We start from the raw sequence: 20,802 nt of genomic DNA on the forward strand, positions 1-20,802 counted from the left end.
TCTTCTAAAAGGAAAAATACTGTAAAAGCAAAATCAGAAGCGTTAAGTGATATTTTTGAAAAAGTCCACCATAAAATGCCAAAAAAGTAACTGCTTTACAGCCTCCTTGCACAATTTCAAGCAACGGTAAGCTGTTCAAAAATACCAGCAATTATTTCTGTAATCCCCTTTCTTTTTGCATCTTATTTTGTCTCACAATACAACTTTAACTAATTGACCCATAGAAGCGCTACACTTAGCGCGAAACGGCCGTCGTCGATCCCTGCACACCCTTGTAATTTTGCAGACCCCTGAGCCATGAAGATGTTTGCTTTTCATGCTTGAATAAAGGACTATTATCACTCCAGGATTGGTGAGTGCTGCCGCATTCTTCTGTGACAGGTTTGCCATTCAGTTCTAATTTTTAATGCGAGCACCCATGATCCGCAGCTGGGCATTCTGCTGTTTAAAGTACGCATTATAGTCTACCCCTTGTACCTGGGCTGTGCTGCTCAATGTTTTTCTTTTTGTTTTATTGGCAGCTTTAACTAATGTTTACAAAAAAAGCCTCTATTGCGCTTCCGTGCGGTCGAGCCACACATCAAATCACCACATGCAGACGCATCCGCATACAACGCACGCCCCTGCATACCAAATGTTAAAGATAGGTACCCAGGGAAATGCAGGATGCATGCAGAAGTAGGTGGAGCATAGGTGGGGCTTCATGCAGGAAGAAGGGAGGAAGTACGCTTCCATCCTCAGCCCTCCCGACCGTCAACGTGAAACTAGCTTTAGTAAGCTGTAGAACGATAAGAGAAAAATAAGAGGAGACAAGTTAATAAAAAGCTGCAACCATGGACTGTAAAGCAAAATAGCATCACAGCTCAGAAAAGCAAAGAACAGACTAGCAGAATGGCTGCAATGGCAGTGAGTGAGATAAAGTGTAATCCAGCATGGCTGTTCACACCCAAGGAGGTGGAAAATAATAATTGTGCCCTGTCCCCAGTTGCACCCAGCTGTTGTGGATAATAAAGAATGCAAAGAGAAGGATGCCTGGGAACCTGATGACAATTGTGTCCCATTGCAGAGATCTACTAGCGTAGTAAATGAAATTCTGGAAATCCACTGGGATATTGCAGCCCTGCTTGGAGTGATAGACAGGAAAGCATGCATTCTCTAGCTCTAGTATTTAGAAACAGTTCGAAGGGCCTATACAGGATGAGAACACAATGCACTCTACTCTGTTTTTATTCCCAGTTATACCTGCCTTTCAGCCATCATTATTGCCTTAAGAAATTTGCCTTTGTATTAATCAGATTGGTAGTAACCACCGCCCATCTTCTTGTACCTCCATCACTTGTTCTGAAGTAATGCTATCACTTCTTACCATTAATGCTACACTCCAGTCCATCCTCCTCACTTTGCATCATGGAGTGTGCCACTGGGTTATCTAGTCGCTAGGGGGCAGAAATTGCTGGCATCACCAACATACTTGCAATAATAGTGTGCCATCCACTGCTTTACCTGTGCCAGTCACTGCCATGGCCAACACCAGTAAGTAAATTACCCAACTATGTTGGATGTATTGGGTTACATACGCAACATATTTACTTCACTGAACTTGAAATTATATTACAGCAAGAAGTGACCTGATTAATAAGCCACTGAATGGTTGCGGAGATAAGGTGATTGGAAGTTGAGAGACCATTATTTCAAGTCTGGCAGCAGCGCTGAAGTGAAGAGCTGATTTTGTGGGTAGGTTTGGTTTCTTTTATTCTTTTATCAGAGTGGCTATGCATTGGTAACTTTTAATAAAGAGCAAAGCCATCATGTGGTGGATATTAGAGGAAAGTTCACATGTACAGCATTGCCATATTTTCTTTATAAATAGTTTGCTAATATTTGGACTAATATTATTTCTAAAAAAATAGATCATCATCTTCATGTCAAGTCTGTTGATTCCTACTCTTGTTCTTATGGAGCAATAGGTATTCTTATTTCCCTGCTTTGAATTGCTTAAATCTTAAAATATGTTGTTTACATGCACTAGATAGATAGATAGATAGATAGATAGATAGATAGATAGATAGATAGATAGATAGATAGATAGATAGATGTTATTAACAGCAGTAACACCAAACTAGTATAATAACATACAAGAGCAATTCTGTATCTTGGGAAATTTACTGATATCAGTTCTTCTGTAATATGTCATATATCATAGTAACAAGCTCACAACGTTTGCAAATCTTGTGCTAAAAATCTCATGTGTTTGTTCATAAAGTTCATAAGCCAGTATGCTATTCACATTTCACATATTTCACATTTCCTTGTTTTTTAGCACAGATAAGTTTGGCCATTGATCTATTTTGTATTTGACTTTTTTTGGCTACAAACTATTTATATATATATATATATATATATATATATATATATATATATATATATATATATATATATATATATATATATATATATATATTGTTCGGTCAGTTGATCTATTTTATAATATATCATAGTCTGTTTCCTTATTACCTTGAGCTTCACTCTCTTGTGTAGCAAAAGCAAAAGTTCCTTTCCAATACAAGATAAATTCTGATACTAAAACATTTCATAGACAATTCTAAGTGCTTTCCTGTGATCTGGATGGACATCCATAATCTATTGTATATTGGCTGGACATATTGCATTGGGAATGTAGTTATGTATGAATTGTAGTTAAAGAGCATTTTTCACGAAATGTTTCATGTTGATCTGGTCACCTAATGTAATAGTGGATGGGGAACACAATAAAGTGATCTTTTGTGGGGGTTTTTCACCTCTCCATTAGTGAGATATTAGCAATCAAACTATTGAGTAGCTAATGAGTTAACTTTTGATAAGTCCAAATGGGCATCATAAGATAGTTTACGCTCTGGGCATGTACTTCTTCCTCCTGTATGACATTGACCAATTCTAAGCAGTTAGCAACACACAAGTTAAAGACCAACACGGCCCCATCATAGCTTAGAACTGGTTACTCCAGCATGAGAAATAATGACAGACATGCTGATCTCACTGCTGAGTGATAACAAATTGTTTTGGACACATCAGACGTAAGTAAGAGCTTTTCATCTTCTGGAAGTCCATTTGGGGTGGAGGACAGTACAGATGAATTTACCTGTGTCATATGACAATTACATCTGCTTGTATCAGCTCTCATCTCACAGAACTGTCACCTGTAATGCCCCTTCCCCCACATTACCTGTTCAGGGATGAAACAAAGGTGTCTGATTACTCTCATGTCTGCTGTGCACAATTTTCCTGTTTTCACTGCAAAGTCGTTACAAGTTGAGCACAACAGACATAAGTGTGACTACTGATTCTGGTTTGTCTCATCTCTGCACAGGCAGTGTGGGGATATGGTCAGTGCAGCTGAGCAGGCAGTACTATATGAGGAGAAGAGCTGATACAAGCTGATGTAATGTGACACATTAAATTCAGCTGTATAGATCCTTCTTCCACATGGTCTTCCAGGAGATGAAAGGTCAACGGTGTCAGTAATCACATAAGTCTGCTGTGCTCATGGTAACTTATGCTCAATTTTCAGTGAGATTAGGCTGATGTCATGATATTTCTCACACAGGAGTAGCCTGTTCTACTCTATTGTGGAGGCATACTCTTCTTTACTTTAAGTTTTGAAGCCTGATTATGATTGTTCATTGTCATATAGGGGAAGAAGTTTTTTCAGGACAAGTTGTACTTTTGAAAGACACCATTGATTTTTACCATACAATGGGAAAAAAAATTCCAAGTGCAGTGAAAATTTAAAAAAGTGCAATTCCACATCTGTTTTCATTTTACTATGTTCACTAAATGCTAAAACTGACCAAGCCATTATAATTATCCAGGACAATACAAGTTTGCATATACCAAACATGCATAGGTTTTTTATTTAAGTGTAAAAATAAATCCAAAGTTTGTTTAAACATTTTTTTTTAAATGGCTCCATTTTCCGAGACCAATAGTGTCTCCTTTTTTTGGGATCTGGGGCTGGGTGTTGACTTACTTTTTGCATGGATGCTGATTTGTTTATCTATACCATTTTGGGATAGATATGATTTTTTGATCACCTGTTACTGCATTTTATTGCAATGTTGTGGCACCTAAAAATAGTAATTCTGGTGTTTTACATTATTTTCTCATTACGCTATTTACCGATTGAACAAATTCTTTTTTTAATTTTGATAGATCGGGCATTTCTGTTTCTGCGATACTAAAAATTAGTACTTTTTATATTTTTGTATTTCTTTGAATGGGGCAAAGGGGGCTGGATTTAATTTTTATTTACACTGGGGAAAAAAATATACAGTTTGCCACCAATAGTGCAAGTTCTCCCACTTAAAAAGATGAGAGAGGCTTGTAATTGACCTCATAGGTAGACCACAACTGTGAAAGTCAAAATGAGAAAAAAAATCCAGAAAATCACCTTGTCTGATTTGGCAAGATTTATTTTGCAAATTATAGTGGAAAATAAGTATTTGGTCACTTAAAACATGCAAGATTTCTGGCTCTCAGAGACCTGTAACTTCTTTAAGAGGCTCCTCTGTCCTCCACTCATTACCTGTAGTAATGGCACCTGTTAGAACTTGTTATTAGTAGTGTTGAGCATTCCGATACCACAAGTATCGGGTATCGGCCGATACTTGCGGTATCGGAATTCCGATACTGAGATCCAATACTTTTGTGGTATCGGGAATCGGAATCGGAAGTTTCCAGTGTATGGTTCCCAGGATCTGAAGGAGAGGAAACTCTCCTTCAGGCCCTGGGATCCATATCCATGTAAAAAATAAAGAATTAAAATAAAAAATAGGGATATACTCACCCTCTGACGCGCCCTGGTAGTAACCGGCAGCCTGCTTTGCTTAAAACGAGCGCGTTCAGCACCTTCCATGATGTCACGGCTTCTGATTGGTCATGTGCCGCTCATGTGACCGCCACGCGACCAATCACAAGCCGCGACGTCATCCCTCAGGTCCTAAATTCCCTTCTAGGAATTTAGGACCTGAGGGATGACGTCACGGCTTCTGATTGGTCGCGTGGCGGTCACATGAGCGGCACGCGACCAATCAGAAGCCGTGACGTCATGGAAGGTACTGAACGCGCTCATTTTAAGCAAAGAAGGCTGCCGGTTCACAGCGGTAAGGTCCAGGCTGCGTCGGAGAGGTGAGTATATCAATATTTTTTATTTTAATTCTTTATTTTACACATTCATATGGATCCCAGGGCCTGAAGGAGAGTTTCCTCTCCTTCAGACCCTGGGAACCATCAGGGATACCTTCCAATACTTGAGTCCCATTGACTTGTATTGGTATCGGGTATCGGTGTCGACGAGATCCGATACTTTGCCGGTATCGGCCGATACTTTCCGATACCGATACTTTCAAGTATCGGACGGTATCGCTCAACACTAGTTATTAGTATAAAAGACACCTATCCACAACCTCAAACAGTTACACTCCAAACTCCACTATGGTGAAGACCAAAGAGCTGTCCAAGGACACCAGAAACAAAATTGTAACCCTGCACCAGGCTGGGAAGGCTGAGTCTGAGATAACCAAGCAGGGTGGGGCAATATTAAGAAAATGGAAGACATACAAGATCACGGATAATCTCCCTCGATCTGGGGCTCCACGCAAGATCTCACCCCGTACGGTCAAAATGATCACAATAATGTTGAGCAAAAATACCAGAGCCACATGGGGGGACCTAGTGAATGACCTTCATAGAGCTGGGACCACCGTAACAAAGGCTACCATTAGTAACATACTACACCGCCAGGGACTCAAATCCTGCCATGAGAGACGTGTTTCCCTGCTTAAACCCGTCTGAAGTTTGCTAGAGAGCATTTGGATTATCCAGAAAAGTATTGGGAGAATGTCATATGGTCTGATGAAACTTAAGTAGAACTGTTTGGTAGAAACACAGCTCATCGTGTTTGGAGGAGACAGAATGCTGAGTTGCATCCAAAGAACACCATATGCTTTGGGGCTGTTTCTCTGCAAAGGGACCAGGATGACTGATCCATGTTGTCAGGACTCTGAACATTTTTCTTACCTTTTGTGCATTACTGCCCTTTTCCAAGATGGCATCTTTGGTCTCATGTGCACTGTGTCTTCCTGCTGTAAAACTCCACCCCAGCCTTCAGTCTGTGAGAGAGTATTCTGCCTTGCATCCATCTCCTGACCCTGTTGACTCTCTGGCTGTATACCTGCCCCTGTGAACCTGTGTGGTGATCCTGCTACTCTGCTCTGAGTTCCTGCTGCATACACCAGTTTCCAGTAATCCTCCTTCATCTGCTGATTGTGTTTACTTCCATCTGCATTTGCTGGACATGTAAGCTGTTGCTGCTCTGCAAAGACCTGAGACTATTACCCGGGCCTCCCTGGTTGTGCTAAGATATTATTTGAACTGCCTTATAAGCATAGCTATCTGTGTTTGGACTAAAACAAGGACTTATTCGTGTGAAGTATCCTCAAGAATAATTGAGCTTCATAGACTTTCTGCGTGATTGCAGTTTCCTCTGAAGTTCCTTATAGACTGTTTAAGCTGCGTTTAATATTTACACCAAGTGTTGTGGACTTGAGTTTCTCTCTGCACCTGTTTGAATCACCGTGTGATAATATAGACTTTACCACTTATAAAACTGTGTCCTGTAGTTGTCTTGTTCCATGCAAAGAGTCTCCTGAGTTATCCCCTATAATTATTACACATGTACATGAAAGAAAGAATAGAGCCATGTGTCATGAGATTTTGAGTGCAAACCTCCTTCCATCAGCAACGTGGATGGGTCTTACAGCATGATAATGATCCCAAGTTCACTGCCAGGGCAACAAAGGAGTGGCTTTGTAAGAACAATATGAAGGTCCTGGAGTGGACTAGCCAGTCTCCAAATCTCAACCCCATAGAAAACCTTTGGAGGGAGTTGCAAGTCCGTGTTGCCCAGCGACAAGCCCAAAACATCACTGCTCTATAGGAGATCTGCATGGACGAATGGGCCAACATACCACCAACAGTGTGTGCCAACCATGTGAAAACTTACAGAAAACATTTGACCTCTGTCATTGCCAGCAAAAGAAATATAACAAAATATTGAGATGAACTTTTGTTATTTTGTTAATGACCAAATACTTATTTTCCACTATAATTTGCAAAATAAATCTTGCCAAATCAGACAAGGTGATTTTATGGATTTGTTTTCTCATTTTGACTCCCATAGTTGTGGTCTGCCTATGATGTCAGGCCTCTATCATCTTTTTAAGTGGGAGAACTTGCACAACTGGTGTGACTAAATACTTTTTTTCACCACTGTATTTATTTAAAACAATATTTTTAAAAACTTTTGCACATTTTTACCTGCTTCAATAGTCTCCTTAGGGTGAACTACGGCAGAACCTTTTTAGCCTGATAATATAAGCCCACAGTTATCTGCTTTAACTTATCGATGCACACATCTGGAATATGCTGTATGGTGTAAGAAAAACAAATCAATCAACTATTTATATGTTTTGGAGCTAAGTTTTTAAATGAAATCCCATTGTTTCTAATATTCCATATGGACTCAAATATTCTGAACTTCTATGAATTTTTACACAACTTTTATTAACTATTTTATATATATATATATATATATATATATATATATATATATATATATATATATATATATATATATATATGTGTGTGTGTGTGTGTTTTTTAACTGATAATGATCATTAATAAATTTTGGTTTTAAATTGATTCATTTTACCCGTTATATATTCATTGTGTCTCAAGGTACCTCTGACTACAGCTCATGGGACACTAATTTTAATTAAAAAAATTGTATTAATTTTTCATATATTAACCCCTTCATGACCCAGCCTATTTTGACCTTAATGACCTGGCTATTTTTTGCACTTCTAACCAGTGTACCTTTGAGGTAATAACTCAGGAACGCTTCAATGGATCCTAGTGATTCTGAGATTATTTTTTCATGACATATTGAGCTTCATGTTAGTAGTAAATTTAGGTCGATAATTTTTGTGTTTATTTGTGAAAAAATCAAAAATTTGGCGAAAATTTTGAAAATTTCCCAATTTTCAAATTTTGAATTGTTATTCTGTTAAACCAGAGAGTTATGTGAAAAAAAATAGTTAATAAATAACATTACCCACATGTCTACTTTACATCAGCACAATTTTGGAAACAATTTTTTTTTGGGGTAGGAAGTTATAAGGGTTCAAATTTGACCAGCAATTTCTCATTTTTACAACAAAATTTACAAAACCAATTTCTTAGGGACCACCTCACATTTGAAGTCAGTTTGAGGGGTCTATATGGCTGAAAATACCCAAAAGTGACACCATTCTAAAAACTGCACCCCTCAAGGTGAGGTGCTCAAAACCACATTCAAGAAATTTATTTACCATTCAGATGCTTCACAGCAGCAGAAATAACATGGAAGGAAAAAATTAACATTTCACTTTTTAGTCACAAAAATGATCTTTTAGCAACGATTTTTTTTATTTTCCCAAGCATAAAAGAAGAAACTGGACCCCAAAAGTTATTGAACAATTTGTCGTGAGTATGCCGATACCCCATATGTGGGGGGGGAACCACTGCGCACGACAGAGCTCAGAAGGGAAGGAGCGCTATTTGACATTTTGAATTGAAAAATTGGCTCCAATCTTTAGCGGACACCATGTCGCGTTTGGAGAGCCCCTGTGTGCCTAAATATTGTAACTCCCCACAAGTGACCCCATTTTGGAAACTAGAGCCCCCAAGGAACTTATCTAGATGCATAGTGAGCACTTTGAACCCCCAGGTGCTTCACAAATTGATCCGTAAAAATGAAAAAGTACTTTTTTTTCACAAAAAAAATTATTTTAGCCTCATTTTTTTCATTTTCACATGGGCAACAGGATAAACTGGATTGTAAAATTTGTTGGGCAATTTCTCCTGAGTACAGCAATACCTCATATGTGAGGGTAAACCACTGTTTGGGCGCACGGTAGGGCTCGGAAGGAAAGGAACGCCATTTGACTTTTTGAATGAAAAATTCTCTCCAATCGTTAGCGGACACCATGTCACGTTTGGAGAGCCCCTGTGTGCCTAAATATTGGAGCTCCCGCACAAGTAACCCCATTTTGGAAACTAGACCTCCCAAGGAACTAATCTAGATGTGCGATGAACACTTTGAACCCCCAAGTGCTTCACAGAAGTTTATAACGCAGAGCCGTGAAAATAAAAAATCATTTTTCTTTCCTCAAAAATTATTTTTTAGCCTGCAATTTTTTATTTTCACAAGGGTAACAGGAGAAATTGGACCCCAAAAGTTGTTTTCCAGTTTGTCTTGAGTAAGCTGATACCCAATATGTGGGGGTAAACCACTGTTTGGGCACACGTCAGGGCTCAGAATGGAAGTAGTGACGTTTTGAAATGCAGACTTTGATGGAATGGTCTGCAGGCGCAATGTTGTGTTTGCAGAGCCCCTGATGTGCCTAAACAATAGAAACCTCCACAAGTTACTCCATATTGGAAACTAGACCCCCCAAGGAACTTATCTAGATGTGTGGTGAGCACTTTGAACCCCCAAGTGCTACACAGAAATTTATAACGCAGAGCCGTGAAAATAAAAAATCATTTTTTTCTCACAAAAATAAGTTTTTAGCCCCCATTTTGTTATTTTCCCAAGGGTGACAGGAGAAATTAGACACCCAAAGCTGTTGTGCAATTTTACGTGAGTATGCTTATGCTCCATATGTTTGGGTAAACCACTGTTTGGGTGCACGTCGGGGCTTGGAAGGGAAGAGAGCACCATTTGACTTTTTGAATGCAAGATTGGCTGGAATCAATGGTGGCGCCATGTCGCGTTTGGAGACCCTGATGTGCCTAAACAGTGGAAACCACTCAATTTTAACTCCAACACTAACACCAACACACCCCTACCCTAATCCCAACTCCAGCCATAACCGTAATCAAATCCCTAACCCCAACACACCCCTAACCACAACCCTAACCCCAACACACCCCTAAGCCTAATCCAAACCCTAACCATAACCCTAACCACAAGCTTACCCCTAACCCCAACACACCCCTACCCTAATCCCAACTCTAGCCATAACCCTAATCACATCCCTAACCCCAACACACCCCTAACCACAACCCTAACCCCAACACACCCCTAACCCTAATCCCAACCCTAACCCTAACCCAACACACCCCTAACCCTAATCCCAACCCTAACCTTAACCCTAACCACAAGCCTAACCCTAACCCCAACACACCCCTAACCCTAATCTTAACCCTATTTCCAACCCTAACCCTAATTCCATCCCTAACCCTAAGGCTATGTGCCCACGTTGCGGATTCGTGTGAGGATTTTTCCCCACAGTTTTTGAAAAATCTGCAGGTAGAACACACTGTGTTTTACCTGTGGATTTACCGTGGATTTCCAGTGTTTTTGTGCGGATTTCACCTGCGGATTCCTATTGAGGAACAGGTGTAAAACGCTGCAGAATGCGCACAAAGAATTGACATGCTGCGGAAAATACAACGCAGCGTTTCTGTGCGGTATTTTCCGCATAATGGGCACAGCGGATTTGGTTTTCCATACGTTTACATGGTACTGTAAACGTGATGGAAAACTGCTACGAATCAGCAGCGGCCAGTGCACTGTGGATCTGCAGCCAAATCCGCACTGTGTGCACATAGCCTAATTCTAACCCTAATTCTAACCCTAACCCTAATTGCAACCCTGACCCTAGTTCTAACCCTAACCCTAGTTCAAACCCTAACCCTAGTTCTAACCCTTACCCTAGTTCTATCCCCAGTTCTATCCCTAACCCTAGTTCTAACCCTAACCCTAACCCTAGTTCTAACCCTAGTTCTAACCCTAACCCTAGCTCTAACCCTAACCCTAGTTGTAACCCTAACCCTAGTTCTAACCCTAACCCAAGTTGTAACCCTAACCCTAATTGTAACCCTAAACCTAGCCCTAACCCGGTGATAAAGGGGGGTTTATTTATTATTTTTTATTTTGATCTTATTTAGAACCTATCACAGCGATCAAAATGTACAGTACCTGGAATGAATCTGCTGGCTAATTCGGCGGGAGCACTGCGCATGCGCCCGCCATTTTGGAAGATGGCGGCGCCCATGTAGAAGACGGTCGGACACCGGGAGGGACACCGGAGGTCGGTAAGTATGCGGGGGTGGGATCGGACAGCGGGGGGGTGAGATCGGACTGTGGGGGGAGTGGACGGAGGGAAGCAGAGCACAGGACAGGACGGAGAATGGGGCGGTGAATCGGTGGCGGTGGCAGGGGCAGATCATTGTCTCCAGCCATGGCTGATGATATTGCAGCATCGACCATGGCTGGACTGTAATATTTCACCAATTTTCAATGGTGAAATATTACGATTGCTCTGCTTGAAAATGAAACATCACTTTCAACAGCCAATCAGAGCGATCGTAGCATGGGAAGCCACCCCCCTGGGCTGAAGTACCACTCCCCCTGTCCCTGCAGGTCAAGTGAAATTTCAGTTAACCCTTTCACCCGACCTGCAGGAGCGCGATCTGACCATAACGCATATGCTGCGTCACAGGTTGGATTGGCACAGGTTTTCATGACGCATACGCTGCATCAAAGGTCGGGAAGGGGTTAATAAAATCTTGATATCTTGCTCTTTAACACTTAACAATGCGCAAGATCAATCTATCTGTCTGCCCTTTAATTAATGGCAGGTATATGGGAGCGCCTTATACCCATGCAGGGTGGATTACCATCTAGCTTTTGTATTCAGCAATTGTATTAACATGTTGCTATTGACAAGTCGGCAGAGTCCAACAGAACAATATGGGGTGGAAACTTATGTGCAGGCAGTATTTATGGTTGGGACCACACTGTAGGCGGTAACCCTGAGGAAGAGGGATGCTCTCCTTCAAAACGCGTTGGTAGCCTTTTTGATCCCAGCGCTGCTCAGTAGTTCCTGTGACATCACACACAAGCAAACACTGGTGGCCATTTTTTTTCCTGCTGGTATCCAGGGACACCACCAGCTGGGGCTTCCCTGGCTCTGCACAGCTCCCCCACCTTCCAAGCACTTTGCCCACCACTGAGAGCACATTCCGCTCTCGGCGTTTCACACGTCAGGACAAAACTCTGCAGCTTCCAAGCGGGCTTACCGTACCTTGGGTAAGTGAGTGACCCTGTGTGCCCCAGTTTTCTTTGACCTGTAAGCACATTTTAGAACATTATTTCACCTGCTACATTGTGTAACAGACTATTTTCAGCGACTACAATTAACTATTAAGCCACTGTTTAAAGGAGCCGTATCTCTAATCATTGTATATAGGTTGATTGCCTTTCTACCACTTCTTACTTTTTAGCGTTCATCCACCCTCAAGCGTGGCATCGTTTATTGATTTGTTTAAGTTTTCCCATGACAGAACTGGCACATCTTCTGTCTTGATTCCAGCTGCTGAGGGAATTTTTGGCCGGTGAGCGCCAGTGTACATCATCACTATCTACTCAGGAGTTGTTTACCATTAACAAATATGCATGTTAAATTGTATCCTCTGATTATTACCTCTTTAAGGTGTGTCCCAATTCAGGCACCCACAGCAATAATCTGTAATCTATAACGAAGTAAGATTCGGGCAGCATGCGATAAGTTTACTTGCTGCATGACATCATTGCACAGTTCACATTCAAATGTCTGACGTGTGTAATGAGTGAAATTAATGTTTTTTTTGTCTTTCTTATATAGCACCATTAACAGCAGTTTAGAGATATCATCACTGTTCCCATCGGGGCTCACAATCTAAATTCTCTAACAGTATGTCTTTGAAGTAAGGGGAGAAACCCACACAAACACAGGGAGACAATACAAACTCCATGTGGATGTTGCCATTGGTGGGAGTTGAATCTGTGACAACATTATTGCAGTGCTAATCACTGAGCCACCATGAGAAGTCCAAAGTTAGATCTACAGAGAAGTACTCTTTAAAAGCTAAAGCTACAGTACAGTTCTTTTGAACATTTACATTATAAATAAGATGCCTTGTAACTAGGGTTGAGCGAAACGGATCGATCATTTTCAGAAATCGCCGACTTTTAGGCAAAGTCGGGTTTCATGAATCCCGAACCGATCCTAGTGTGGGATCGGCCATGCGGTACACGATCAGAGCGCCAAAGTCGCGTTTCATATGACGCTGTCACCGCCGTTTTTCATCCAATGAAGGAGGACGCAGAGAGTGGGCAGCGTGATGACATAGGTCTCGGTCCCCACCATCTTAAAGAAGGGCATGGCAGTGATTGGCTTGCTGTCTGCGGCATCACAGGGGCTATAAAGGGGCGTGCATGCCGACCGCCATCTTACTTCTGTTGATCTGAGCATAGGGAGAGGTGTTCCTGCAGTTAGTCAGAAGCAGGGACAGAGTTAGGGAGGAAATAGAAACCCCCAAACCGCTTGTGCTGGAGCGATTTTCACTGTCCCACACCACCTTTTTGTGCAGGGACAGTGGAGGTCGTATTTTAGTGCAGCAGCTGCATAGCTGTGTGCACGGTGCTGTGCAAACCAACTGCTTTTTTAAAAGCAAAATTCCTGTTGCTCCTTTCTGCACAGTTACCTATCTTGTTTATTTGTCCACATGTGTGTTCAGCAGTCCTTTTTATTGCTGCCATACTTGTCCTGAGTAGGGTTGAGCGACTTTCATTTTTTTAAGATCGAGTAGGGTTTTGGGAAACCCGATTTTGTCCAGAGTCGAGTCGAGTGCAGTCGGCCGATTATCGCTAAAAGTCGGGGATCGACCGAAACACGAAACCCAATGCAAGTCAATGGGGAAGCATAGTCGGCAGTGAGTGGAGGCCAGGAAAACACCTACAGTGCCCATTTTAATGCCAAAAACATCCATTCTTGTTTCTGAAGCTTGCCAATCTTAATTAACTGTATAATAATAGTTGGGCATAGGGAATTGGGGGAAAGTTGTGGGGGGAGTAGGGCTGGCTCAAGTTTTTCGTGGGCCCAGGAAATGCGGACTACGTCACGGCGGTGTTGCAGGGAAAGGTAAGTATTTAAACGTTGCAAGTGCTGTGATCCTGAGCAAGCAGGGGGGGGGCCCACTCGTTCGCATTGCCACTGGCACAGAGCCCCTCAAAGTACGGCGGTGTGTTTGCATGGCGGGGGCGCCTCCCACCAGCAGCGACACTTTTGCGTACTCTGAGGGGCCCTGTGCCAGTGACGTCGCCAACGAGTATGCCCCCCCACCTGATGAAGGAACCTGCACTTTCATCTGCACCTTCCTCTTTGTCCCTGTGTAAGGTGGTATAACCTGCGGGAAGGGGAACCTTACTTTCAGCAGGGTCAGATTCTGGCTGTGTAGAGTACAAGGGGAATGTAGTGGTCTAGGTCAATGTACCAGCAGACTCATTTAGCAGTGGCTGGGCAATGGGCAGGATGAGGAGGAAACAGATATAGGGCCAAAGAATAAAGTAGGCTAAATGCAGTTCAAAATTGGTAACAGGACTAAACCGGCGGCATTGCTTTGTTCAGTGGAGTAGCAAACCCAAGAGCAGCAGACACTGTTTCAAGGGCCTAACCACACTAGTAGGCCAAATGCAGTTTAATATCTGATAGTATAGGGCGAAAGCCAGAATGTGGAAGCTCAGCTTTGTTCAGTTGAGGACAACACCAGGGAGGGGCAGACACCTTTAGTAGGCCGGAAAAGCCTATTGCATTTTTTAAAATGGTAATTTGGAGCAGAAGGTTGAAGCTCAGCTTTATTTAGTTGAGGGCAACACCAGGGAGGGGCAGAAGCCGTTAGTAGGCCCTAACCACCATTTTGTTTTTTAAAAACCACTTAATGAGAGCCGGAAGGTTGAAGCTCAGCTTTATTCAGTTGAGGACAACACCAGGCAGGGGCACACAGACAGACACCTTTAGTAGGCCGGAAAAGCCTATTGCATTTTTTAAAATGGTAATTTGGAGCAGAAGGTTGAAGCTCAGCTTTATTTAGTTGAGGGCAACACCAGGGAGGGGCAGAAGCCATTAGTAGGCCCTAACCACCATTTTTTTTTTTTAAAACCACTTAATGAGAGCCGGAAGGTTGAAGCTCAGCTTTATTCAGTTGAGGACAACACCAGGCAGGGGCACACAGACAGACACCTTTAGTAGGCCGGAAAAGCCTATTGCATTTTTTAAAATGGTAATTTGGAGCAGAAGGTTGAAGCTCAGCTTTATTCAGTTGAGGACAACACCAGGCAGGGGCACACAGACAGACACCTTTAGTAAGCCGGAAAAGCCTATTGCATTTTTTAAAATGGTAATTTGGAGCAGAAGGTTGAAGCTCAGCTTTATTCAGTTGAGGACAACACCAGGCAGGGGCACACAGACAGACACCTTTAGTAGGCCGGAAAAGCCTATTGCATTTTTTAAAATGGTAATTTGGAGCAGAAGGTTGAAGCTCAGCTTTATTTAGTTGAGGGCAACACCAGGGAGGGGCAGAAGCCGTTAGTAGGCCCTAACCAAAGTTGAAGGCCAAATGCAGTTTAATTTCTGATACTATAGGCCGAAAGCCAGAAGGTGGAAGCTCCGATTTAGACAGTGGAGGACAATTTGAATTAGGGACTGCAGACAGACTTAGTAGGCTGTCCCCTGTGGACCATGCATCCAACACATTAACCCATTGCGCCGTAATGGACACGTAATCTTCCGTGACCATGCCTACAGGTCCATGCGTCTGTTGTCAGGTGCACCTTTGTACTCACAGATTGCCAGAGTGCATGGACAATGCGGTCTTCTACATGCTGGTGGAGGGTTGGGATGGCTTTTCTCGCAAAAGAAGTGTCGACTGGTTAGCTTGTAGCGTGGTACAGCGTAGTCCATCATGGCCTTATTAATAGTAAATAAAATATATAACTAGGCTCTATGAACTTTTAAATAGGTTCCAGGGGTACACGGGCAGCATTGGTGTGGTCAGTGGAGGAGTATTGCAAGTAGGGGCTGCAGACAGGCTATCAAAGGCCTAAAATACCAAACAGTAGGCACTCATGGCAGTTTTACATCGGTTACATGGATACACAGGCAGGCACTCCAGGCAGCATTGTGGTCAGTGGAGGAGTATTGCAAGTAGGGGCCGCAGACAGGCTATCAAAGGCCTAAAATAACAAACAGTAGGCAGTCATGGCAGTTTTACATCGGTTACATGGATACACAGGCAGGCACTCCAGGCAGCATTGTGGTCAGTGGAGGAGTATTGCAAGTAGGGGCCGCAGACAGGCTATCAAAGGCCTAAAATAACAAACAGTAGGCAGTCATGGCAGTTTTACATCGGTTACATGGATACACAGGCAGGCACTCCAGGCAGCATTGTGGTCAGTGGAGGAGTATTGCAAGTAGGGGCTGCAGACAGGCTATCAAAGGCCTAAAATAACAAACAGTAGGCAGTCATGGCAGTTTTACATCGGTTACATGGATACACAGGCAGGCACTCCAGGCAGCATTGTGGTCAGTGGAGGAGTATTGCAAGTAGGGGCCGCAGACAGGCTATCAAAGGCCTAAAATAACAAACAATAGGCTCATTGCAGTTTTACAGCGGTTACATGGATACACAGGCAGCTAGGTGGTGAGTGGAGGAGTATTTAAAGTAAGGACCGCAGACAGGCTATCAAAGGCCTAACATAACAAACAATAGGCTCATGGCAGTTTTACAGCGGTTACATGGATAGACGGGCAGGCAGCTTGGTGGTGAGTGGAGGAGTATTTAAAGTAGGGACCGCAGACAGGCTATCAAAGGCCTAACATAACAAACAATAGGCTCATGGCAGTTTTACAGCGGTTACATGGATACACGGGCAGGCAGCTTGGTGGTGAGTGGAGGAGTATTTAAAGTAGGGACCGCAGACAGGCTTCAAAGGCCTAACATAAGAAAATGGGCTGGCTGTAGGCACTTTATAATTGGTTCCAGGGGTACACGGGCAGCAGTGGTCTGGCCAGTGGAGGACTAGTGGAAGGAGGGACCGCAGACAGGCTTCAAAGGCCTAACATAAAAAAATGGGCTGGCTGTAGGCACTTTATAATTGGTTCCAGGGGTACACGGGCAGCAGTGGTCTGGCCAGTGGAGGACTAGTGGAAGGAGGGACCGCAGACAGGCTTCAAAGGCCTAACATAAAAAAATGGGCTGGCTGTAGGCACTTTATAATTGGTTCCAGGGGTACACGGGCAGCAGTGGTCTGGTCAGTGGAGGACTAGTGGAAGGAGGGACCGCAGACAGGCTTCAAAGGCCTAACATAAAAAAATGGGCTGGCTGTAGGCACTTTATAATTGGTTCCAGGGGTACACGGGCAGCAGTGGTCTGGTCAGTGGAGGACTAGTGGAAGGAGGGACCGCAGACAGGCTTCAAAGGCCTAAAATAACAAACAATAGGCTCATGGCAGTTTTACAGCGGTTACATGGATACACGGGCAGGCAGCTTGGTGGTGAGTGGAGGAGTATTTAAAGTAGGGACCGCAGACAGGCTATCAAAGGCCTAAAATAACAAACAATAGGCTCATGGCAGTTTTACAGCGGTTACATGGATACACGGGCAGCTTGGTGGTGAGTGGAGGAGTAGTGCAAGGAGTGTCTGTCCCAGTACTCCCAAAATATAAATAGATGTTAATGTCTCGCAAAACAACCAAAACAAAAAAAAAGGTGGCATACTTAGGTACAGGGGTGGGCTCATCTGCTGAGTTTCTGACATAGTAATTTGGCAGTAACTATTTAATGGTGCCAATATAGGACACAGACACAGACTACTTTAAGTTGCATCATAGATGTCTACAAATTTGTATTGTCAGTGCCAGACATTGAATGATGTCAGCGAATAGACTAAAGATTGGTGGAGCTGTGCGACATAATTTTGCATGTGGTAGAGCACATTTTGAGCTGGGGTAGGGGGGAACACTCTAGAGGCCGGCGGGACCGCCCCAGGGCCCCTCATGTTACAACGGTGTGTCTGACGTTGGGTGCGCACCACCACCGCCAGAGACACTACATTGTACTATGAGGGACCCAGTAGCAATGCCGTCAACCAAAAGCGAGCACACCCACCTCTTCAGACAAACAGCAGTCTCACGGGTGCTTGCGCCAAGTCGCGATACCACGGCCCCGTGTGGGGAGTTTGGCCATTTAGGGAGGTGTAAACATGTCGTATGCTGTACAATCAGCTGCAGCAAATTAGACATTAGAAAAGTAATTCACAGGCAAGAGCCTTTCATAGGAAAGCTAGGTGTCGGCCGGGCAAGGTGGGGCAAAAGATTTCGAAATCCAGTTGTGGTTCATTTTAATGAATGTTAGATCGTCAACATTTTGGGTAGCCAGACGAGTCCTTTTTTCGGTTAATATTGAACCTGCAGCACTGAATACTCTTTCTGATAGGACACTTGCTGCCGGGCAAGCAAGCTCCTGCAATGCATATTCTGCCAATTCTGGCCAGGTGTCTAATTTGGAGGCCCAGTAATCAAATGGGAATGACGGTTGAGGGAGAACATCGATAAGGGATGAAAAATAGTTAGTAACCATACTGGACAAATGTTGTCTCCTGTCACTTTCAATTGATGCAGCAGTACCTGTCCTGTCTGCGGTCATAGCAAAATCACTCCACAACCTGGTCAGAAAACCCCTCTGTCCAACGCCGCTTCTGATGTGTGCACCCCTAACACTCCTAGTCTGCTGCCCCCTGGAGCTCGTGTGAGAACGATCACGTGCGCTGTGTGCTGGGAATGCCTGAAGCAAACGGTCAACAAGAGTTGATTGTTTGGTTGCTAATATTAGTTCCAAGTTCTCATGTGGCATAATATTTTGCAATTTGCCTTTATAGCGTGGATCAGGGAGGCAGGCCAACCAGTAATCGTCATCGTTCATCATTTTCGTAATGCGTGTGTCCCTTTTTAGGATACGTAAGGCATAATCCGCCATGTGGGCCAAAGTTCCAGTTGTCAAATCTCCGGTTGTGATTGGTTGAGGGGCAGTTGCAGGCAAATCTACGTCACTTGTGTCCCTCAAAAAACCAGAACCCGGCCGTGACACGCAACCAATTTCCTGTGCCCCCGGGAAAGGTTCGGCATTAAAAATATACTCATCCCCATCATCCTCCTCGTCCTCCACCTCCTCTTCGCCCGCTACCTCGTCCTGTACACTGCCCTGACCAGACAATGGCTGACTGTCATCAAGGCTTTCCTCTTCCTCTGGTGCAGACGCCTGCTCCTTTATGTGCGTCAAACTTTGCATCAGCAGACGCATTAGGGGGATGCTCATGCTTATTACGGCGTTGTCTGCACTAACCAGCCGTGTGCATTCCTCAAAACACTGAAGGACTTGACACATGTCTTGTATCTTAGACCACTGCACACCTGACAACTCCATGTCTGCCATCCTACTGCCTGCCCGTGTATCCTCCCACAAATAAATAACAGCACGCCTCTGTTCGCACAGTCTCTGAAGCATGTGCAGTGTTGAGTTCCACCTTGTTGCAACGTCTATGATTAGGCGATGCTGGGGAAGGTTCAAAGACCGCTGATAGGTCTGCATACGGCTGGCGTGTACAGGCGAACGTCGGATATGTGAGCAAAGTGCACGCACTTTGAGGAGCAGGTCGGAGAACCCAGGATAAGTTTTCAATAAGCACTGCACCACCAGGTTTAAGGTGTGAGCCAGGCAAGGAATGTGTTTCAGTTGGGAAAGGGAGATGGCAGCCATGAAATTCCTTCCGTTATCACTCACTACCTTGCCTGCCTCAAGATCTACTGTGCCCAGCCACGACTGCGTTTCTTGTTGCAAGAACTCGGACAGAACTTCCGCGGTGTGTCTGTTGTCGCCCAAGCACTTCATAGCCAATACAGCCTGCTGACGCTTGGCAGTAGCTGGCCCATAATGGGACAACTGGTGTGCAACAGTGTCATCTGCCGATGGAGTGGTTGGCAGACTGCGTTCTGTGGAAGAGCTGTAGCTTCTGCAGGAGGACGAGGAGGAGGAGGAGGAGGGGGTGCGAACGCCTACAGCCAACTGTTTCCTAGACCGTGGGCTAGGCACAACTGCCCCTAAATTGATGTCGCCTGTGGACCCTGCATCCACCACATTCACCCAGTGTGCCGTGATGGACACATAACGTCCCTGGCCATGCCTACTGGTCTATGGATCTGTAGTCAGGTGCACCTTTGTACTCACAGATTGCCTGAGTGCATGGACGATGCGCTGTTTAACATGCTGGTGCAGGGCTGGGATGGCTTTTCTGGAAAAAAAGTGTCGACTGGGTAGCTCGTATCGTGGTTCAGCGTACTCCATCAGGGCTTTGAAAGCTTCGCTTTCAACTAACCGGTAGGGCATCATCTCTAACGAGATTAGTCTAGCTATGTGGGCGTTAAAACACTGTGTACGCGGATGCGAGGATAAGTACTTCCTTTTTCTAACCAGAGTCTCATGTAGGGTGAGCTGGACTGGAGAGCTGGAGATCGTGGAACTTTCGGGTGTGCCGGTGTACATGGCAGACTGAGAGACGGTTGGAGACGGTATTGTTTCCGCCGGTGCCCTAGATGCAATATTTCCTCCTACAAAACTGGTGATTCCCTGACCCTGACTGCTTTTGGCTGGCAAAGAAACCTGCACAGATACTGCCGGTGGTGCGGAAAATGGTGGCCTTACAGTGACGGAAGGGATGTTACGTTGCTGACTAGCTTCATTGGCCGAGGGTGCTACAACCTTGAGGGACGTTTGGTAGTTAGTCCAGGCTTGAAAATGCATGGTGGTTAAGTGTCTATGCATG

This window comes from Ranitomeya variabilis, chromosome 3 (genome assembly GCF_051348905.1).
Source record: "Ranitomeya variabilis isolate aRanVar5 chromosome 3, aRanVar5.hap1, whole genome shotgun sequence".
Classification (NCBI taxonomy): domain Eukaryota; kingdom Metazoa; phylum Chordata; class Amphibia; order Anura; family Dendrobatidae; genus Ranitomeya; species Ranitomeya variabilis.